The sequence below is a fragment of the Camelus dromedarius genome, chromosome 1 (assembly GCF_036321535.1).
Source record: "Camelus dromedarius isolate mCamDro1 chromosome 1, mCamDro1.pat, whole genome shotgun sequence".
NCBI classification, from domain to species: Eukaryota; Metazoa; Chordata; class Mammalia; order Artiodactyla; family Camelidae; genus Camelus; species Camelus dromedarius.
The window spans coordinates 51,948,592-51,973,601 of record NC_087436.1 but is presented as its reverse complement, the minus strand read 5'-3'; the positions used below and the strand labels follow the sequence as shown (position 1 = coordinate 51,973,601).

Here is a 25,010-nt window from a genome sequence, read left to right as displayed (position 1 = left end):
TTCTGACCAATCTGCCTCTGCCCTGGGGCTTCACCGGTTACCTAGGAATGGATAATATGTATGCATGTAAATTTCCACACCCACATACCGAGTGCAAGGGCTCTATAAAATGGAACCCAGTTGCCTGTTAGAAAAAGAAATATTAGTGGATAAGTCACATACTGCACAGAATCCACATTCAATATAGGCTAAGTTAACAGCACTTAAAAGTTGAATAAAATTCTACCTCTGTTAAACCAAAAGGTTTTCAGAAGTCAGTGTAATACATAATATGTGTGAATCTCCATAAATGTGAATATTCAATCAATCAATATCTATTCAGGACCTAGGAAGTGCATTATGTACTTGAGATTACAATGCCCTTGTGCTTCAGGTGTTCATCATCTAGTGGGAACGACATGTAATCAAACAATCACAGTACAGAAACTGTGCACAGTGTCTGCTTTGAGGGCAGAAGCATAAGGAAGTACTTGAAGCCCACGCTCCGCTAAGACTGGAGGAGGAAGGTATAAAGGGATCTGAGGAATGGTTTCTAAAGGAGGTGACATCTAATCTAGCAATCCAGCAAAGAGGTGGAAGGAGGCGGGCTCTAGGCAGATGAAATCCCATGTGCAAAAGACTGAAGCAACAGTGAGTCTGCTGGAAAAGCAAACAGGGACCCAGAAATAGAGAGAGCTTGGACTCTGTCCTTTAAAAGGGAAACTGAAAGATTTTAAGCAAAAGAATAACATGCAAGGCTACTTCAAAATGGCATACAACAGCTACTGAGCTGCCTCAAATTGCCTTTACATTAAATACTGAACTAACAGTTAAATCCATATGACATCTAAAATCAGATTCCAATTAATCTTTCAAAATCTTAGTGCCATTTCTAATTAAGTAATTAATTGATTCAATAAATAGACATATTTACTGAAGATGGAAGTGTGTTTTGAAGAAAAAAACAAAAACTTGAGAACTGGGGTGTGAGTGCACAGTCAAGATGAGCTAAGGCACAGGAACAGGGATATGGAAAAGCACAGGGCATGCCCTAGGAAAACAAATAATTGAGGCTCCTTCTAAGAGCAGGAAGATTTCAGTCTCAAAAAAAAAAAAAACAAACCAGCAGAAAGAATGAAAAGGTGGGAAAGGAGATGAAATGCCCTTAATTTCACTTAGAAACTAATAACTCGAGTACTGTCAACTGAAGAGGGACAAGTTGCATGAGAAAAATGCAGACACTGTAGGAGTAACCAGAGTTGTACAAAGATTTTTAAGGTTGGTTTTTTTTTTTCAGTTTAAATAATTTCCTCTTTTCAGGGATACACTAAATGGCTTGGATTAAATCAATATGGAGAAGAAAAACAATCTATAAATTCTCTTTAGTTAGTCTATATTCAACTACAGCAAACAGGAAAGAGACATTCCCCCTTTCCTGCAAAAATATCTGCAAGGTTAATCTTAGAAATTTTAGAAAAAGAAGGCAAAACTGTCACATTTAGTGATTACATTCTTCAGGTGGTACATAGTGACGAGTGAGCCTTCAGCCATTTGGCGGGGAGACTTCAGCCATTTGGCAGGGAGAATTCTGAACCCCTGGTTCTTACTCTGACTCCGTATGCTATGGGACCGCACGGCTGGCATCTACTTGAACACAGAAACCATCTTCATCTACAGCAGTGCCCTAGGCATGCCAATATCACCATGAAGAGCTGCGGGACAGAATCAATAACACAGAGCAACACATCTGACTACTCATGAACCAAAGAAAATAAAATTTCAACTTTATCTCCCCTCCATACCTAGACAGACCTAAAGAAGATTCAAATCCCATTTATATTAATGCACTGAGATAATACGCTTAATGTATTAGTCACACATAAAGTAACATACCTACGAACCAAAGGTCCAAGACGTGTGCGTGTTTAAGACATCTTCCATAAACAGCTATGGGGCCAAAGCCAAGGGCATTAGCATGATTGGATTTTTGTGTTATGTTCATGAACCCAATCTTGGCACTTGTTTCTTTTAACTGAGTCAGCTTATAGGACTTCCTGCTAAATAGTAGCTGCTCAAAGTTCATAAACATTATTTACTCAGCCCGGGAGCAAACTACTATAAAAATTATAGAAGGGCAGTCACCAGATTCATTTATTATGTCTAATACTACCAAATTAGCCTTTGTCATTTTTATTGTTACCTTTTAGCAATGCTATATCCTGCCTTCAAAAACTTTACCAAGGGGATGGAGCCTCTCTGCTGTAAGATTCCATAGCCAATATCCTCACCAACTGAAAATCCCTTTGCTGATTCCCTCTCCACTCCTTTCTCTGAGCACACTTCCTCTTTGCCAAGGTGAATCTTCCATCCATTTTCTTGAAAGTGCCTCATTGCCCACTCTAGTACTCCCTTTTTTAAAAAAATCAATGAAGAGAATAGTTCTCAAACATTTCAGATTTTTTTCTCTACAAAAACTCTCAGGTCTCCCCAGGCCAAAGAAAAGAAAAAAGAATAAGAAAAACCTACCCTCTGATTCTGTTCCTTCTCAACACAATAGCTCCCCCTCCCCTATGGTTTGTCTTGCAAATGAAGACTGCCCCAGCCTGCTAATTCCTCACTTGCCACTCACCACCCCACCCCCAGGATAATAGTTAAGCCTCTACTTGGCTTAAACTGTTCTCCTAACCCTTCGCATTTCCTATTTTTCCTTATGGCCACTGCTCTATGTGCTGACAAGTCAGAAACTTAGGGTTATCCAAGACCCCTTCAGTTCTGACACCTAATGCATGCAGTCAGTTCCTAAGGTCTTATATTTAGTTGATATTTCTACTATTTGTCCCAAATATATCTCTCGGTGCCAGGATATTGCTCTGGGTGCTTTTTACTTTCACCTATAATATAGTGAAACCCTCCTAACTAGTCTTTCCACCTTTATCAATATATTGCCTACAACATGCTATAATAAATCTTGCTAGACATAAATCTGACCATGCCTTAGTTACAATTTAGATTATAATTTACACTATACCCTGATGGTAGAACCATCTTCCAGAGGCCCAGCAGCAATCCTGTCTCTGTCCTGCTCTACATCTTCACTAGCTCTTCATAGTCCATTATTCAAGGCTTTTCTCTCTAACTTATATTCCAGGATTCAAATAAACAATATTAAATCATTATTCCCCTCCATGAAGATAGGGATAAAATGCTATTCATTTTTGCCACCTCCTATCAAACACAAAAGGGCCATTAAACAAACAAACAAAAAGGGTTCAATAACTATCATTCAATGCACAGCCCACAGAATCAATAACCAAATCAAAAGGAAAAGAGTACACGTTTCATGCAAACAGCGAATTTTACGTATATTTATTTTTACTGCATTATTATTATTTTTAGTGGCTGTCTCCTCAGAACCCAGAAAACATCCTGGTATTAACAGGCACTCATTAAGTTGGACTGTTGGAAATGCAGGCATGCTGTGGTGCTAATCCACTTTGCTTTACAGCTGGGCAACACAGAAAGTACACTGCTGTCATAATGAAGCACTTAAATGTGAACATCATGAAGAACGATAACACACAAGTACTTGTAAGATTAAGTGTCTAAATATGGCGGTACTCCAGAAATGCCATTCCCATAGAAGAAGGGCCTTTACTTAGCCACCCTCCAGAAGTTGGCCACAGGTTTCTCCAAGAACATGTTAACATTTCGTAAATTTTCATTTTCCCATGGTAATCTCTGTGGCATAAAGTTGGCTGCTGAAGGTTTCGTTAAATGTGAGAAGGAGTTCCTATAAATGGAGCTAAGAGCATAGAACATGTGAGACAGTAAGGAAAACACACTTCATGTGCTTCAGGGCACACTATGCTGCAGTCAAATTCTTTGAAGAATACTGAGAAAAGACAGCAATTTTAAAATTGAAAGGCCAAAATGAAAAAAAAAATGTGTTGAGCTTATAGTACTTTTATTATCTAACATCTGTAACTTTTATTTGGAGGGGGGGGAATTAGGTTTATGTATTTATTTGTTTATTTTTTAATGGAGGTACCAGGGATTGAACCCAGGACCTCGTACACGCAGAGCATGCACTCTACCACTGAGCTATATCCTCCCACCTAATAGCTGTAGCTTTTAAAGGGGCTATAGTTATTGCATAAAAAGAAGCATCATTGTGAGACCTATGAAGAACACAGATCATTCATTCAGGTGTGTAGGCACTTACACAACCAAACACTCACTTTAAAAGTAAAAACTTTGTTGTTAATGAATGTGTGTCTCAATCCATTGCTCTATCACCAGGCATAGAGGAATGTCCTCTATCAGGTACTAAATGAGGATGTTCAAACTGAGTTTCCTTCAAACTCCGAGATGCAAAGGAAAGGCTCCCTGGATAATACCATAAGTTTCTAAAAGTATGTTTACAGACATAAGGCAATTGCCTGCAATTATTTAAGATGCACAATGCTCAAAGAGATTTCAACGGTGGTTTTCAAGGAGACCATAGTCTATTTAAATGGATATATTAAGGGATATCTCCTAGAAAAAGCACATCTGCATATGGGCAAAAAGAACCTTTATACTCACTTTGTTTAACTCAGTTTTTATTTCTTAATTTACAAGTTGGTTGGTCCAGTCGCTGATTCCCTACACCAGCCTTAACAATTGGGTAAGATCAGTTTCTAATGAGCAGTATCATTATCATTTGCATTCAAATCAATCATGGCCTAAAAGTCTTTTTTTGAAAGTTTATACACCAAAATAGATTAAATATAGCATGATTCTATGAGCTTTTAAGAACAGTTCCATAAACTACATGTAAAAATCATTCTAGTAATTTTTGTTAGACCCCTTTATTACAGAACTGCCAAGTTCCTGGTTTTCAAATTGGGAAAGACCTGTGGTCCTATCAAATTTACTATAAAACTTACTCATTTTACCTATAACAAGCCATACTTCCCTATAAAAAGTAATTTTGTGGCTAAATTTATAACATACAACACACATTATATTATAAAAAGCAGACAAGGAAAACAAAAGTAATTCTGTAAATGAAAAGTAGGCAGAGACGATTTTATTAGGAGTAGGGATGGCAGCTGGTTTTAGCCACTGGCAAATCTACCTGCCACTTCTTACACAGGTTCCTCAAGGTCCCTCAGAGAATTAACCTCTCACGCACGCTTTTCTCCAAGAATCAGGGCTCCCCACTCATCTTTTCAAGTCCACCAGATTTCTATTTATAAAATTCCATATGTTTTCTAAACCTCGACAATTAAAAAGCAGCATTTGGTCAATGATAAACTCATAACCAATGCTTAAAATTCATGCATTTAGCTAGACAATTATACCTGGTATAATTAAAATCTATATTCAACAATTCTTTCATTCAACCAATAAGAATTTATTGGTGCCAACCATGATTGGTAAGCTCTAGTTACTTTCCCACATACATACCACCAGACAGAAGTTGAAATTAATGTTTTATGTGTATATAAGATATTCCCTGTAATTCACTTTCTAATTGGAGAAAGTCACTGTAACTTTAAAAGGCAGTTAGCATTAGCAACAGTTTTTTCATGGGTAAGTCAATGGGGCACGAATGAAACAAAAATGCCATAAGTAAGGACAAAAACTTTTGACCTGTAGGTTACTTATCTATCACATAGACTGCTTTTTAAGTCTGGCTTGAATCTGTCCCCTTTTGGGGAGAAAGGGATCTTATCCCTCCCCCACCCATCTTCACATTATTTGTCTTCCTGTTACTGCATGAGTCAGCACCACTGGAAGTGGACAGCTTCCTGCTGTTTATTAAGCGGAAAAGTCTTCTCTTCATGGAATGACACATCTTAGCTAAAGCACAAACAAGGGTAAAAATGCGCCCAAAGTATAGTGGGAAAAGTTAAACACACACACAAAACACGAATGACAAAAACACTACTGTTAAGCAAATATCCATGTTGCTCACTGATACAATTTACCTTTCTAAGACAAAAAGTTAAGATATAACATACTGCTATTATCTTAGTTATTCCTAGTAAGAATATCATAATGGAATGATTATGAATTCACTTAATCACTAGGAATGTCATTTTCTTTCTTAGTAGTTAGGCCTAATTTGCTTCAAAAAGATTTCCTTGATAACCCCACTCCCCTCACCTGCAAGTTAGGTTAGGTATCTTGACACTTGTCTGTGGATACCTCACTCTGTGTCCTTAGTTCAATAATATGATAATATTGAAACTCTGTTTTTAGACTGATCTCCTCCTATCATTCTAGTCATAGCACTTAATACAACTACACACCGTTTTGTTAATGCCCTTTAATATACCTGGCCTGTCACATTACCTTATTTAACACTATAATTACTTTATGAAGTATTATTAGTCCCATTTTATATTTGAAGACATTTACCTAGAATTATAATTACTTATAAGAATTATAACAAGTGGCAGTCAAGATTTAAACCCAATTCTATTAAGCATCAAAGCCTGGGTATCTTCCAGAGATAGACTACCTCCTCCTATAATATACAAGAAGTACAGGATAATAAAGTAATCCTATCAAGATTCATTTATCTATTCAGTACAAGCTTGTTCAAGAAAAAATGTTTTCAACATTATGGACCATGAGCATACCTCTCTTTAGTACTGATCCTCTTACTTGGAGAGGCAACACAACACAAGATTATATTGTCTAACAATCTGGGTTCCAACCCCAGCCCCCCAAGGACTTCTCTGTGCCTCAGTTTCCTCATCTGCACAATGTGAATAATAACACTATCTACCTTGTAAGACTAAATGAATTGGTATTTGTTAAGTACTTGAAACAGTGCCTGGCAGAGTAAGAAGGGTGAGGTGTTTGTTAAGCAAAACCACTCTCCATGGGTAGACTGTATCAAATCTGCTTAATGGCAAACTCTGTTGACAGCACAACATGTACTTTATTTATAGAGAAACACCTTGTAACCCAAATACTTTTAAACATTCCCTTAGGGCAAGAGAGCTAGTTGAAAGGGTGGACAATGAGCAACTGTTCCCAGGTAGGAATGAAGAGCTAACAGCTGGGGTGAGAGGGAGCAGAAAAGAAACTAGAAGTTTCAGACTTTCTTCAAAATACCATTTTCCAGTTTGATTTTAGATCATTTGAAGTAGTATCAGATGTTAGTATCATCCCTAGTTCAAAGTGGGTAGATTTTTGTAAATATTGATTATGATCCTCCAGTTGATGACTCAGTCAAGTTAAGCATCATACTACTAGTTAATATTTTGAAAATACAAACTGATATGTGTTACTTTCTAAATCAAGATTATATTTTGTAACTTTTCAACACCTGCATAAGGGTTTCCATTACTCTTAGTTTAAAGAAGTAATGAGCACATTTTTTTCAATCAGATTCTATTCTTAATAGAGAGAAATAATCCTTAAAATTACTCATTTATTTTAAGACAATTCACATTCATTAAACTGAGTCCCACGTATAAGTAGTTTTATTTCCCCTTTTTTCAAAAACAAGCTTCAACTCAAACCTCTAGGGTCAGAATGAAGAAAGAATTCTTTCATAAAAAAATGGCTAAGGGTGCTGCTACCTCTGCAGGAATGACACAACCTGTCAACACTGCAGACTGAAAGAGGGGAAAAAAGGATGAATTTTGAAAACATCCTGGACCAAAATGCAATAGAAAGTTGGCTATTATAACGTACATCTGTTAAAATTTGAGTAACTTAGACACCTGAAAAAAAGTTTTACATAGTGAAGTTGCAGAATAACTCTTTACACAGCTTAGAGTAGATAAAAGAATATTATAGATGAGAAAATGTGTTTAAGTTTTAGTCTGTTTGCAGTCTTTACTCAGTTAGTATTGACGGACATCCCAGCTATTATTTTGTTACAACTTCCAAAATCTTCACTTATTTTATTTCAACTAACCAGATCAAAGATCTGCTGAATTATTCAGTAATTTAGGGCATAACTGATTCTTCAGGAATACTAAACCAGCATTACTTTCTGATCTACCATTTCTTTTCCTTTAGAAATGACAATCTTTCAGAGTTTAAATATGACTTCTTTCTTTTTTCTTTTAATCCCTTCTTCTATCTACTATATTCCAACATGAAAGTCACAGATTACATAAAAAGAATACTTGGTGTACTTACTATATTAGTAATATCTTCAGAAGGACCTTTTTTTTTTTGTCTTTAAAGAAAGACTTCCTTCCCACAAATCCAACCTATATAATTCATTTATTGTTTCACTTTATAAAACACTTTAATCAAGCTAAAGTGAAGTTTCATTTAGATTATTACAAATCTAACAGCCGTTTTGAGCAGTAAGACAATTTATGTTAGATAAGACATCTGAAAATAGCATTTAAAACCTTTAAAAATCAGTCATTAATATCTCATTTTTATTTCTTAATCACAAGATGCTCAAAAATTCAAAAACAAAACTGAAAGGCCTCAAAGGTTAATTACATAACATGGCCTGCAGGCCTTTCGTCTGAACCTATTTCCTCATTAGCCTCATTATTTCTTCATAACCCTCCCACTTAACTGTGTATATTCTAGCCACAAAGAACATCTTCCTATTCTTCAAACTCTCCTCAGCCTCAGCTCGAAGCTTCTGTACAGACTGTGCTTTTACTTACACGCCCCTCCTCTCTTGTACCTCCTCCTATAGCTAACTGCCACTGTCCCTCAGGTCCTGACCAGTTGACACTTCTTGCAGGTCCTTCCCTGACCCCTCAGGGCTGCAGGCGAGCATCCTCCTCCATCTGCTCTCACTGCATCTTGCTCTTCTCTGTAATAGACTAGAGAAGTAATATCTTCTTTCATGTCAAATCCAACAGAAATATGGTGGCAACATGTGACAACCTTTCACCACTCACATTCCTACAGATCACTGCAAAGAAGATATAAGGCTGGAGGAAATACACTTCTCCCAAAGAGCAATTATTGGAAGCTATTTCCACCATTATTTCCAAATACAACAAAAGGCTTATTTAAAAAAAAAGAGCCCACACTGTCAACATACTTGTACTTAATACTATTGACAGTAAAACTAAAAAACCAAGGTCGTTGCAAAATGTATCCAGAATTTAACAAAAGAAGTTATGTTTTCTTTCCATTAAAGACCCCAAATTATAAAATATTATGCAAATGAAAGTCCATTTGTCTATTTCTCTTAGTTGCCTTTCAACCTTCTTTGCTGGAAGCTTGTTATGTAAAGAGGTCACATTTACATCTTATCAAGGTTTTGTATCAGTGTTATGGAAATCTGACCACATTAAACAATGAAGGAAACAAAAAATACCTCCAAAGAAGGGCCCCCTCTGAAATATCTAGGACACAGTCAAATATATAAGCAGTAGTTTACTTCATGAAGGAGTCTCTAGTTCACGAAATCTGGAAGCACAGGTATCAACCTTCATTTAAAGGAAAGTTTACTAATTATTTCTTCTCAAAATTAAACTTTGAAAAATAGTTTCAGTCTTTAATGCAAATTTAAATTCCTCTTATGCCATCTCAGTTTTTTTCACTGAAATTTTTCAGAGGTTCACTTTTTCCATTTTCTTTTATTTTTTAAATTTTTTAAATTTTTATTGAAGTATAGTTTACAATGTTGTGTCAGTTTCTGGTGTACAGCATAATAGTTCAGTCGTACATACATACATTCATTTTCATATTCTTTTTCTTTATTAGTCCTTTTTTTAGTTATTTTTTCCTACACGTGTGAAGAAAAATGTAGAATGGTATTCTCACATCCATTGTTGCCTCGTTCTTTTCCTCATTCATCTCCTCTTACATTCACGTACCCGTATTCATTAGACATCCACTGTGTACTAGGAAATGGGATTTTCCCTTTTTAAAACATATTAATAGACTTTAATTTTTAGAGCAATTTTAGATTTACAAGAAAACTGAATGGAAAGTCACAGACTTCCCAAATACCTCCTGCCCACCCCCTACAATTTCCCTACCATTAACATCTTGAATTAGTGTGATACATTGGTTACAACTGAGCCAACCTTGATACAGTAACTAAAGTCCATCACTACGATTAGGGTTACTTTTGTGTTGCGTAGTTGAGTGGGTTTTTACAAACACATAATGTCATATATCTGTCACTACAAAATCATACAGAATAGTTTCCGTGTCCTAAAAATTCTCTGTGCTTCACCTGTCCTAGCCTCTTGCTCTCCTGTGTTCCCCCTGAACCAGATATTTTTCCAAGTTACAATGGTGAACCTGCCTAGTACATAAAAGTGCACATTTAATATGGAGAGAGACCCACTTCTTAATTCTCACATAGCAGTAAACAAAAATGGACAAGGAAAAGCCATTTCTAAACAATTAACAACAGCTCTTTTTATTAAGACTTTAAAATTTGATGTTTTGGAATAAATTCAACACTGCATTTATTTTATTCTATACAATGTTAAAAGAACTATAAGCTTATAATGAGGTAAAATAAATACATTTTTTGAATGTATTTTATTTAAAAATTATTTTGTCCATACTCCCCCCGTCATTTGTCAGTAGCCCTCTGCTATTAACTCATTACTCCAAATTTGGCCTCTCTCTAGCTTCAGAATTAGGGCCATTAACTGCCTGGAGGGAAACATGATGCCTTCCCCAGCACTTCCTCCACCATCTCCCGCCTGCTGTGATTCAGAAATAACATCTGTTAAGAGAGGGATCTCTCCATACTGACCTCAAGGCTCTTGAACTATGTGCTTACCAAGTCTCTCTTTCTGCTATGAAGTAAATTATGAACACCACGCAGGTGTTCACAGTTTCATAACTTCACTGGGTCCTGAGAATCTAGGGGTCAACCTGCTACCCATCACTCTGACAGGTGCTACTAACGTGATAGGCAGGGTTTATAGAAGGCAGTCCTAGTTTCTGCCCCTAGTACTTTCACCTTCAAAGCATCCTGATTTAGACAATAAATTATGTGGTCCCCCTGTCCAAAACACCCCCCAACTCACTCACTTTACATATTCCCTACCCTCCCTTGAAACAACCATCCCTGTTGACACCAGCCCTTTCATGCCACGGGCTATCAAACTTCCAGAGCTCTGACTATAAGAACTCTGCAGTCACTATTTTTCGTATACACTACATTCTATGAAGGACTGTCTTAAAAAATCTGACCGATTTGTTTTACAAAAACTGAATGGTTCCCCCCAAAAAAGCATTTTTCCAACTAAAAAATGTAAGTAAAATGTCTTGCATTAGACTTAGGAGCGTAACATTCTTCTTGAATAAAAGAATCTCAAGCCAGTCACCTCACTAAGAGAAGTTTGTTCAACAATCTATCACAATAGGAATTGTAGGGAATTCAACATTAAGAGTAAAGATGCGTGCCTAGATTTCAAGTCAATTTTAAAAAAGAAGAAAGTTTGGCCATAAAACATGCAATTCAATTTCTTTTTACAGATGGCAAGGCCAAAAAAAAAAAAAAAAAAAAAGTGATCCAGGAGCAACAGAGGGATAGAAAAACAAGGGGGAAGTGAATTTTGGGTAGTTTCATAAAGGGTCTGAGGAACGACATTTAGAGAATAGAATCAAGTAAGGGCAACAAAAATGCTCTAGGGAGTCCTGGAAGGGAAGGAGCTGAGAAAGAGCCAGTGAACAGACAACTGGCAGCATCAGACACTGATCCTACTGCATCTGTGTGGACAGCCACCAATCATTTAGAATTTCCATTAGTAAGCAGTGAAGAAATGCATTCCTGTGACTTCCGTGGGATAATTGCTAAAGGGCTAGTGCTGTATATAACTTGTTGTTTTGTGTCGAAATTAGTTTGCCCCATCAAAAGATAACTTGCAGAGTCATTTACCAGCTTCAAATGTGCTCAGTTTGAAACCTGATTGAAACCAGCTGAGCGAATGACATCACCACCGGCTTTTTACTATAAAAAGGGCAAGCTCTGTGAGGTCATGAAGCAGACGCTGGGTGAACAGAAGCCAAGCTGGAAGAGAGAAGGCCAAGTGAAGTTCAGAGGAGAGAGACTCATTCCAAGAAGCAGCTAGGATGAGCAATTTGCTGAGAGACAGCTGCAGAAGAGAAAGAACACAATGGAAATTTTCCTTTAAGGGCAGGGGCTGCTGTCTCTCCTAAAGACATAAGTGATCTTAAAGCAAAGGCTCAAAGGAGAAACCGATTGAAGCCCTTTCAGATTTTCAGTTCCTGGCACTGAAATAAACTGTAACATCAACATAGGAATAGTATTCCTGTGGTCTTTTGCTCAACATATATTAATTGAGCACCTACTATGGACTAGGCAGTGTCATAGGAACTGGGGATACACAAGTGAATAAAATGGACAAAAGTCACTGAAATGAAAGACAATAAACAGATAATAATAAAGCATATCCAAAAAAAGCACTGCAAAGAAAATTAAGAAAAATGGTTGGGTGAAGAGTGGTGATACCTGAGCAAAGACTTCGGGAGGTGGGGAGATGAACCGATGGTGTGGGTATCTGGGAGAAGAGCATGGCAGACAGAGGTGCCAACGAATGCGAAGTCTTGAGCTGGGAGCGGGCTTTCTGTGTTGGAGGAACATCAAGGCTGCCAGGACTGCTAGTCAGAAGGAACAAAGGGAAGCAGGCGTTTGACTGTGGACAAATTAATTTCATTTAGACAGGCAAGGATTCTGCTAGTAGCTGGATAAGAACATAGGCACAGGAAACTGTTTTTTTAAGGTGGAAAAAGTACAGCATGCTTTTCTGCTAATGGGAAAGATCCAGTAAGGAGGGAAAACAATGATGCCAAAGAGAGAGGGACTTGCTAGGGCAATGTCCCCTGATAGGTAAAAGGGGTGGGATCCAGGGAAGATGGGAAGAGACCCTTCCTTGGTCTCAGTGAAACAAAAGTGTGCAGGTTACAGGGTAATTTGGTTTGTTTAGACTTTTTGGTACATGAAATTGTGTTGGCTATGGATGAGAAATGGTCCAAAAGAAACTTTTTTTTGCCACAACTTTCTGAAATTCTTAAGTTGTTTAGGCTATACACAGCTAGGTTTTAAACGAATCAAATGTAATAATGACAATGTAGCAAAACATACAGTATCCAACTCAGGTAGGAAAACAAACTTCTGTTTGTATTTAAAAGTCTTTTTTCCTTTTTCCATCCTTCCATAACTTCGTTTTAATTTTACAGAACAAAATAATCATCTTTTTCTCAGTCAGTGAAAATGCTTCTATCCAACAAAGCAGCTTGCCAGTTGTCAAGGGTGTTTCTTCCTGGACTAAGTTCCCAAATGACAAACCAGGAGGAGGGAAACAGGAGGAACAGAAATTGTGTTCAACACACACTGAGGTAGATCTTAGAGAGCCGATAAGTACATCTTCACGGGTCTTTCCATATCTACAAATACTGATATTTATCTTGGAGAGCCCTCTGCCCCATATCGTTTCCTGGGAAGAGCTAGTACAGAATAACAAGAAAATTTTATTATCTTCTCATCTATGACCAGTTTAAGCGTGACCTGGAGTTATTCTCTCTCAGCATAGGTAAGCCCAGTACCAAAATCATTTAACCTTGGCTTAACTGCGAAAACCTATTTTGGAGGGGAGTGCTTTTAACAGTCTCCACACTGATAACCACTTCACATCCATCTGGTGGCAGCAAAGCCAGAGCTAGGTGGTGACAGTTAATGGCCCTAATTCTGAAGGCTAGTGAGAGGCCAAATATGGAGTAATGAGGTTATACCAGAGGGCTACTGACAAATGACTGGGGGAAGTATGGACAAAATAATTTTTAAATAAAATATATTTTAAAAATTTCTATCTTATCTGTGAAAACCAGAAGATGGCGAAGATTAGGATGGGAGGAGTGTGATGGAGAGAACTCATCGGAATGCAGTGAAGAACTTACATCTCTGAGGTATGTGTCTAGAGCTCTTCCCAGATGGCTGCATCAAGTGGGGAAGAACACATGGAAACGCAAGCCCTGAATTCCCCACGACCTGTGCTAAAGGAAGGGTATGCAGCACATGCTCCGTGGTCGGACTGACTTCTGGGCTTCTGGTGTCCTCCCATGCAGAGTTAGTGTCTGACTCAAACTTGCTCTGGATGCTTCTCCCTGACCCCCATTCCTTCTCTCATCTGTTTGTTTTGCACCCCCAATAATTTTCGTGTCAATGTATGTTGGCACTTAGCACCTTAGCAAGCTTCCCTTCCTGAGACTGCAGGGGTATAAACAAAGCAAGCCTCCCATTCCCCTCACTCCAGAAACAGGACAGGTCTGCAGAGCAGACAAACCTGTTCCCAGGGGCGTCCTCAACACATTGATCTTAGGCTTCTAAACACCTCCTTAAACTCGGACTTCCATAGAATCAGCTGTCTTCTTAGGAACTGTCTTTCCTTTCCGCTGGTTTTTGACTTACCTGGGTCAAGTATTATTTGGTTCAAATGCATTCAGTAAGAAGTAGTGGTCTGTGTAAGTCCATATGACACAAATATCACATGCTCCTTCAAAACTCTTTCTTCAAGCTTGAAAAATCAAAACCTGCACTACTCAGATTTTACACAAATTTTTAGCCTTAGCATTTTATATAAAAAAAAAAAAAGAATTTTCAAAAAACACTTGAATTGCAAAGGGATGGTTTTCAAATACCCAGGTTTAATATTTAACTGACCAATAGCAGAGGTTCAGACAAGCATCTGGTCCTAACATGGCAACTCATTTTGTGGCTAGAGGTTGCACAACACCTAAGTCTTGGTTTCCTTACCTGTAAAAAGAGAACACTGACTAATATATTCATATTGTGGCCTTTAGCTGCAATGTTCAATTCTTTCCTTCCACACCATGTTATAAATTAGTCTCCCAGTTTAGAAAGTTTTATCAACATATAGTCGAATTATTTTAATTTGTAATAAAAAAGGTAAACAGACAGGTGCCATATGAGTGAATTAACAAAACTGGAGTATTTTAAATTTAGAAAATGAATGCTTGCAGAGTAAAATGATTTAAGCAAGGTAGCAGACAATTCTGAAGACTGCTGTCTGGCTCCTACTTCCTTCTCCCACCACCAGCAGCACACCTACACCTGTACTGTAATTCTTCAGCCCAACCTACAGCTGACTGATTTGAGGGTAGACACTAGACCCAAGCTAAGACAAACAGACTGTCTCTCCCCGGAAGTTGTCATTTTGATCTGATAAACATAGTCTGGGAGCATCTGAATCATGGTAACAGCAACTCTAAAGAGTCCAGCATTCCTGCTTTTAGAGATCCCAAAGCAGTCCTGAGTCCCTAAAGCCATCCTTAGCTCCTTCCCAACCTTCTTAAGATTAATGGCTGTTATTCCAAGGATTCCTTTAAACACTGAAAGTTTTTAATTTAAAGTAATTAAACCTAAATACAATTTAAAATCCAAGTCCTTAGTTGAACTGGCCACATTTCGAACACTCAATAGTCCCATATGGCTACAGGCTACCATATCGGACAGCCCAGATTTAGAGAACATTTCCATCATCAAAGAAAGTTCTATTAAATAATGCTGCCCCAGACCATTTTAATTAACTTCCTTTTTGTTTAAGCTGCTAAAATCAGAATTTGTTTTGTTTTATGTGAATGTGCTTTATACTTGCACCCATAAAAGTCTTCATAGGAGGCATAATGATACGTTATGGAAATTCTGTCAAGGCTACACTTAAGGGTTTTGAGTCTTGGAGTGAATGTCACTTCAAAACTCAAAGTTTACTCACATCACTCCTGGACTTCTCCTGGTCATGGAATCTTAGAATTTAAGAACTTGGGAAAAACTCAGCAAATATCTAATTCGATTTCTTATTTTTCATACATGAAGAAATAAAGACGCAGAAAACTTGTAACTTGCTTTCATTTCTAAACAGCATTTAAATTTGGTTTCATAGGTTAAGACAAGATAAATAACAACTAAACTATAATATACAACGTAACTCTGCAAATCTTATGATTACACAAGTAACCAGGCATGAAGTTTAAATATTTATTTACTCACCAAGCTGTTACTACACCGACTTCTTCCCACTCCCCCCGCCATGTCTTTTTTTTTTTCATTTATTTTGTAAGGTACATTCACCATGGTTACCATTGTTTTCAATGGCGTAGTTCCCCGTATCTAAAAGGCACAGAAAACATTCTGTACTTTCAAATCAGGGAGCAAATACAATTTTTATTGTAATTTTTATTTTTCACTAGAACCTTTATGTTCACATCTACCACATGATTAGTCATCCGTACAGATTGAAATCTGGACAGCTGGAGATGTTTTTATTCAGTTGCTTTTAAACAAACAGTAACCAAACGTCATTTAAAATATGTGGGTTAAAATGTCATACCTATGCATCAATAGACATAAACTTGCTAAAGCAAGTTCTCTCGGCATCTCAATAAAGCAACATGTCCTTCCTAATCAAAAGAAAAACAAAAACAAAAACAAAAGCAAAAAAACCCTTCAAATCACAAATCCGAACACTGATAGTAGACAAGGCCTAGTGTCTACCGATGCTTCACCATACTCAACTGTCTCCCACCCGACTGCCGTGAAATCTGTAATCTCCCACCCAGCAGAGAGAATTTACAGGTTGCTCTCAGGTAAATACAGAATGAAGTATTCCTGCAATATTCATTTTGCCATAAAAGATTGTTTTTAAACAATTCTTATACTGGATCTGCTTCTCAGAAGTCAAGTGTTGTCAAGTGTTGGAAGAGTTGATGACCTCCCGACCACCTTTTCTATTAAAGATAAACAATTCATGTATTTTCCCATATACAGATTTGCATTTACTCTGACTAGCTGATAAAGAAATGGAGTAAAAGGAGTACGACCCCTGCACAGATCAAATCACTGCAGATCTGTGTTTCTGTATGGCCTTCCCCTCTTAGGTTTAAACAGATGAATGTTTCCCCCTGCTAATACCACATCACATAAACCAATGTTCCAAATTTTCTGGAACAATGATACACATTTCAAAGAATTAATTAACAATACTATTTCCTTTCCCCTTCCCTTTCAAATGCCAGAGTGGTGTGTGTGTGTGTGCGCGCACAAATACATATATATAAATATATACATTTACATACAGAAAATATATGTCTGCATATACACACATACATATGTTTCACAGTTTTCTAACATGCAGGGGTGTTGTCCATTCCTAGCTCGGTATAACAGCTCTCTCAAGACCACGGAACATGACCCACAAAGTCAACCGGCGGAGGTCCTGAACTTGGCGGCGGCTGCTGTGAATCACGCCATTAATCAGCGGTGGCGCGAATCATCGGAAGGCAGTCCAGGGAGCACAGACCAAGAACTCGCAGCCTTTCAGCAACGGGTTTAGCAGACAACTAACCCAACAAAAACAAAAAAGCAAAACAGCATAAACTCCAGTACCTAAACTGCACAGCTAAAGCATGTGCTCTGTAGAGAAAAATGTACAAAAGCCAACAAATACATCTTCAAGCAAATACACACAAACGCCAACCACGATCTTGGCATAGCTTTCACTCAGACACCTGACACCTATGAAACACTGCATACTCCATGGAGGGGATCACAAATTAGTCAGGTCATAAAGTTTTGCACCTGGAAATATTTACTATACTAAAAAGTTACCAAGAAGGTAGAAAAATCACGGTGTCTTAGGCACAGAGGTTAAAGAGGTGATTATTTTAATAAAAGTCAAATCACTGATTAAAAAAAATAAACTTGCTTACATAGTAGAAGGGGCTCTTGAACCAAACTCACAGCATCTGCAGGCCCTAGTTTCATTTCAAAACGGAACTCTATACACGCTACAGGTTTCTCTAGATGCAGAATTTTGCCAAAGGGTTTATTTTAACCACCCCTCCCATACTGATTTAGTTACACCAAAGCAATAAAAAAATTAAGTATAAGCAATTCGGCTTCAGCAGTCCCAGTCAGCTATGACAAGCCAGTAAGGGGGATCTGGAGACCTACAAAAGGAACCCGGCCCTTTAACAAGGTCTGAGTAAGCGGGTCGCTGTCACCTGTGACAGGGTCCGGCCTCTCTGGGAGGAGAGTGCACTAGCTACAGGAGCCTAGGGTCAGTTTTCAAGAGCTGGGACTCGAGCCTTTAGGCTTTTAAAAGTCATTGGTAATTTATTTTTCTAGTGGAAAACATATATTCTCCAGCAAGTTTTAGGATGTAGACAGGGGAAAAAAGATGTGTGTGTGTATAATATTAATATATTTCTTCTCTTAAAGTAAAAGAAAAAAGTACTTCAAGTCTATGTTTACTAAACATTTAACATTTCAAGATTAAATTAAAAGGTCATTCTCAAATCCATATATCATTTCTCAAACCCAACAACCGGGGGTGGGGGGGGACTACCAGCAGAAATAGCTAAGCCAATTTATCTTGTTTTACTACAGTTTAAATTTTTGCGAATAGCTTTACATCTCTGGTGACTTTCTTTTTTAATGGAGGTACTGGGGATTGAACCAGGACCTCACACATGCTAAGCATGTGCTCTACCACTGAACTATCACTGTCCCCCATCCTCATTATTTTAAAGACATTTAAATATGCTGAAGTATTAGAAACATTAGAAATGTGACTGAAAAGTCACATTTTTCTAGACTCCTTTTAACATATACATTCAGCGCTGAACCACCAAAAGAAATAGAAATGAGAGTCTTGAGAAAGAACTGATGATCTTCTTGACAGAGATCTTGTTTTGAAAATAGTCAGCATGGAAACACAAGGTTCTGATAAAAACAGTGGCCAAAAAAAGTCTAATTTTCTTAGAATGTAGTCCAGCCCTTCGTGTGGGAGTATGAAGCACAGGTGCCCTGGACAGCCTGTCTTCTGCTCCTAGTCAACTCTAGAGTCTTCTGCTTAAAGGACCCATCATTCCACACCCAGGGCAAGCAAGAGGCTTACCATTTCAATTAGTACAGGCACAGAATTATTATTATTATTATTATTATTATTATTATTATTATTATTATTATTATTATTATTGATTTATTTATTTTGCTTTTCCAAGATATAGGGATCGTGTGGCATAAAAAAATAAATATATAATAGAGCTAGTTGTCTATTAACTTTTTAAACCAATGTGGGGAAAGTGCCTAAACATATTTTCGGTAAATTTGTCCCAAGACAAACTTGAAAGTTATCTTGCTAATCAATGGTTGGTAACTTAAGTTCTAAGTAATCTCAAAAAAGGCCAATGAGAAAAACAGTTCCAAGAGCCCAGTTCCAGCCGCCTAATACCTTTTTTTCCCTCCTTGCCTGGACTTTCGAAGTCAGACAGGTTGAGGAGATGGTCACCTTCAAGAAAGCCCTTTGCCCTGCCAGGCGAAAGTCATGCCAGCAACCAAAGTAGAATCTGATATAAAAATAGGAGCCGAAGGAATCCAGGGGAAGCAAAGCACATGGTGTGGCCAGAAGTTCTGAGGGCCAACAGTGCAAAAGAGGCAACAGAAGCTTATGGCTACATCTCAAGGAGCTACAGAATTCACCTCTCCAACCACATGAATCAGTGAATTAATAAACCACTGAGGTGGCCAGGTGTTAGGCTGAAAAACTGAAGTGCATAGAATGTTTGGTGTTGCAGGGTTACACATAAAGGACATTAATCTTCCCCTTTTTTACATGTCAGTTTATATATAAAGGCCATTTAGTTTACTGAGGTAAAATAATGGTTACTCACCTTCTCCCTGGAAAAAGAGACTGCAAGCTGTCAACACAAAATACTAAATATGAAATTAATACCATTTAACATCAATATAGGACACTAAATTTGACATTCATCACTCTTATGTCACCTCAATTTTTAGGTACCCAAGGTCAAACAAATTCATAGATAACAATATTTTTAAAAAGGATGAAAGGGGCATATCAAAATAGTGCTACCAAAAGCAGAAATAAATTTAAGGGGTATACAGGAGTCAAAAGCATGCTAGTCACAAAGGCATGATGATGACTGTGAGGTAGTAAAAATATTACTTGTATATTTAAAAAAATAAAGGAAGCAGCTGTCTAAACATTTTAGCTTTTTTTCCCAAAAATGTTTATACGCTGTTCTGAGGATAGAAATAATCCAAGCTGAGGCAATGTTTTAACCCATTAGATCTCACACACACACACACACACACACACAATCACAATCACACACAATAGAGTGCCTTGTGTCCCCTCCTCCTTCCCCTTTTTGATTTGAGGCATTTCCTCTCAACCTGGCTGCAAAAAGGAAATCCTGAAAGTGAGGGTCAGTCATCAACAAATATGTCACTCCCCAGTGGTGCAAGATAAGACTAAAAAACTTTAAGCTCTTACCTGCTGGCTTCAATTTTTTAAAAAAAGGAAAATGACAAGGGCATGCTATCTTTTACAAACCACCATCATAAATTTAATGCCAATCCTATTCTATTAAAAAGATAGATCCACATTAAAATATACCTATGAAGCACAATTACAACAAAAAGAGCTCCAATCTAGAAGCTGCATTTCTACTTTCATATTTCCTTCATCTTTATATGTCAAAATACCTATTGGTTGCATAGATGTAATCATGGTTCCCTTATCATTTTGTATGCTGTATCTTCACTTAATAGTTCATTATAATCATTTCCATATGCCCCACATATTTATAGTTATAATTTCACTAAGAATTCCGTAATATTCCACAAATTTAATAAGCTATTTATTCACTTGGTTACTTATTTCTACACTGTCTTCTTACAGAAGAGGCTATCATTTTAAATAGTGGAATCACTGTCATTTGGGGTGGATGATCATAATTTCAATTATTCTGTTGTGGACACTCAGGGTGTTCCCAATAATTTTTTTCCCATTGTATCGAAACCTGCAACAAGCAACTTCATGTAATACAGTTCCCTTTCTCAGTTGAATCATTTCTTCCTAATGAATCAAAGGTTGTAAACAATTTTAATTTATTTTTAATATTTTTAAAAATTTTAATTTAATTTTATTTTTTGTGTAGGGGGGAGGTAATCAGGTTTATTTATTTTTTAGAGGAGTACTGGGGATTGAACCCAGGACCTTGTGCATGCTAGGCATGCACTCTACCACTGAGCTATACCTTTCCCCATAAACAATTTTTAGTAACTATAATGCCTGACTGCTTTACACAATGTTCATATCTATTTATAATATCAGGAATGGTTAAAGTAAAGCAAAATATCCAGCAATTATTTCAGTATTGAGACAGCTCTGTAGTCAATTTTTTAAATGCTCTTAATTTTTTTCCACTTTTTAGGAATTAAATAAATAATGCATACTTCTAGATAGATTTTGAACACACATTCGCCAGAGTCTAAAGTGAAATCAATATTCTCCCAACTCCTAAAACCGACTCTCTGATATGAGGACTATTAACAATTTGGAGTATATCTTTTCATACCTTTTCTTTTGTATATATAACCATGTATGTACATATGTAGGACTTTTAAACTTTTCTTTCATTTTAGAACACTAAATTTCTCCCTGTCTTCAAGTATGAGCTTATAATGTGGCCTCTATGCCTTTTGTAATATAACTCTTACTTAAATATCACTTGATTCCAGTTATACATTCAGTATAGCAACATCACTAAGTGTTGTAGCAATTTTCAGTGAACTATCACTCATGGATAACCTAAAACAATAGATAATCCCCAAATTTTAAACACTGGGGTTTGTGTGTGTATGTGTGTGTATCAGAATTACCTTCCTAACTACGTTTAAGATCACTAATAAAATGGCCTTGCATGCCCTAAGATCACGTTGCTAGGGCGGTTCAAGGAAATGTTTAAGAAGGAAGCTAGCCTGACATCAGAAACGTGTGACCCACATGTGGATAACCAAGACTGCAGAATACCAACACTGTTCCTAACAAGACAAAAGAGTGACGGACAATTTCGAAAGAAATGAGAAACACAGAGTTACAAGTCAGCAAAAGCTCATAAGGCTTGCCAGGAAGAAACTAGCAAAAATCTTGGAAAGAGTGGCTTCTCTAAAGGGTATAACTGTATTACTAATTTGATTAAACCATAAGACACCCTCTGTAAGGAACATCACTTCTGTCATTTCTGTATCAGTTTGCCTGGTGCATTCACAGCAGTTTCCTGTGGTGATCCATGCCTGTCATCAGCCATACAATCGAGGTGGAATTGCCACCCAAATTAAACATCCCTCCCGCATCTGCTATCCCATTGCTATGTTTATTTTTAACAATACTTATCACTTACTGCTGTTTTCTTGTTTACTTACTTAATATATGTCTTCTCCCACATGAATGTAAGCTTAAGAAAGGGCACTGTCTCTTTATTCCTTTATTCATACCAAAGAATATTTATTGAGCACCTACGTATGCTAGAAAAGGGTATAGAGTATTGAAAACAGGTAAAAATGTGTGCCCTGGTGAAACTCACATTCTAACAAGAAGAGAAAGACAATCCACTAGGAGCGTAAAATATAGAGTGTGTTAGAAGGTAATGTGTGCTGTGGAGAAAAATGAAAGAAGGAAGGAACACAGAGAATGCCCGCACTGAGAGTGGAGGTGCACGGTTGCAACTGAAATACCATCTCCAGCACCTAAAAGAGAACATGCAGACAGTGGATGAATACTGGCCCATGTAATAAGCCTGTCTGGCAAAAGCCAAAGAGCATAGCCCAACTCCCCGGAAACAGTGATTCGCTTTGAAACATGCGGATAACAAGACCAGAGTCATTCAGACACAAGAGACACTGGAGCAGGCAAGCACCACTGTATTTGGTGCGAACATGTAAGATTTGGAGCGACTGTAGCCATTTTGCAATCATGAGAATAAAGCCATCAAGGTAGAAAGGCAGAGCCTAAGAGAGCAAAGGTACCAGCACTGGTGACATCATTTGACTGTCTGGTTCAATTGATTTCCAAAGATCTGACCATTGACTGGGCAATGCAGTTGCTTCAGGCAAGAAGAGCCTCGGAGAAGCTGATTCTATGTTCTCCCTTCTCCAGTCTTTTACCACTGAATAGAGCTTGTGTTTTATCAAAAAATAAAAATTTAAAAAAAATTAATGAGCTTCTAAATCAACTATATCAGCTCTTCTATGTGGAGAGAAACAACTTGCTTTGCTTTCACTAACAGGATTTCTCCTAGTGGCCATTTCCTCATTTGGAAAAGTTAGAGTCACTGTTGTGATGTTGTTTCATCCACTCTGCGCTGGGTTTCCTATCACTTGCAATCTAATGAGTCTGTACTGACATGCATTCCAATTTACTACATAAATATAATACAGTCTTCCCAGAACACATCATGCTCATCGGTATGACCTTGTTTGAGTTTGGAATATTTCCTCTACCTTCCACTCCCAGCCTCACCTCTCTGACAATTCATAGCCTACTTCCCTATCTCTTTCACAAAGCTTTACCTGTTAACTCATTCACTGTTCATTCAGTCATTAAATACACATTTAGCAGGCCCTGACAGGCATTGAGAAAAAGAAAACTACTAAGGTACAGTCCTCATTCTTAAGGACACTTCAAAAAAGAATAATAATAAAAACAATCATCTTAGTTAAAAAAAAAGGACACCATTGAACTTATCTACAAAACAGAAACAGATTCACACACATAGAAAATAAACTTATGGTTACCAGGGAGTAAAGGGGGTGGAAAGGGATAAACGGGGAATTTGAAATTGCACCTCTTGGGGCGTGACGGAAATGTTAACTCTCTTGATTGTGGCAGTGGTTTCACTGGTGTCTACATCTACCAAAATTCATCAAATTGTACATTTGAAACGTGGAGTTTACCGTACAGGAACCGTACCACAATAAAGATGTTAAAAAAATTGCTGCAAAAGCAAATGCAGACCAACGGCTGCTTGAACAGAATGATGTGGAGGAGACAATGGCAGAGTGAAGGGTGGGTGATCAAATATGTCCTTCAGATGGCCCACAACTCCCCTCACTTCCTCCACAACCACTGATGGTATCAACTTATAGTCCTACGTATACCCAGCCCCCAACATGGGAGCATCTCTCCCCTAAAAGTTTCTAAGGTTCTTGAGGGCAGGAACTGTGTCCCATCCTTGTTATAAAAGGATGCTTTTATAAATATTTTATTCTTCTTATAAATCTCCCCAACTTTTTGCTATATAATAGAGAATAAGTCTTCCAATAAATGTTTATTAAATTCATATCTGGGTGTTTTGTTCTCAAACTTTTTTAAAGGACCATAGGTGCTATATCTAGCCCTAGTTAAGTTTCATTGCTTTTTGACAGAGTATTCATTTTCTCTTATCTGTTTTGACAGCTGAATGCTTATCAGAATTGCTCATCCTAAAGGCCATGAGTACAGGCGCCTCTTCCCAAGCCATCTCCACGTGGCCTCTAAATCAGCCTCTTTTTGTGGGTCGAAACAACTTCCGGCTTTGCTTTCACTAGTGGGAGTTCTCTTAGGAGCCAAAGAAGTGACTACTTTAGAGAATTTCACTTTTGAGCGCCATATACAGGAGTCACTACACGGTGGCAATGAGTTAGACAATTTCAACTGCCACAATACTCCTGAATCAGGCTGTTCTCAATTTAGAAAAAAAATTTTAAAAGGATGATGAACTAAGTACAGCTTTTAGTCCTTACGACAGAGCAAACAACAATTAACCCAAAACGGGGGGAGGGAGTGGGGCGCACAGTATGTTCCTGAACAAAATTTCATGAATTCTTAAGAGCTGATGTGATTCAAAGGGGAAAAAACTGTTTTTCCCATATGGCGAACAGTGAATCTAGTTTGTGCTGAAGTGTTTTTCCATGTGATAATCTCATGTATTGTATCATAAAATCTGAATGTTTTAAAAATCTTTTTCCAAATCTACGTGGTCATTCATAGGCTATCATTTACAAGTTTGATAAATCAATTTTCTAACCATACTGCCCAAATCTCATCTACTATTTCAAAATGTTATATGAAAATTTTGGTACAATAGTACTCTTAGTGCTATAGTCAAAACATATTTTGGGTGAAGGAGGCTGCGGGAAGCCGGTCTAGAAACAAAACCCACACTTGTAACAATGTGTACTGTGG

General features: G+C 37.6%; 1 protein-coding gene across 2 annotated transcripts in view; it reads right to left on the bottom strand.

The window, feature by feature from the left end:
- Nucleotides 1–25,010, bottom strand: part of PPP3CA (protein phosphatase 3 catalytic subunit alpha) — a 288,055-nt gene that overhangs the window by 217,056 nt on the left and 45,989 nt on the right. The window lies entirely within an intron of this gene.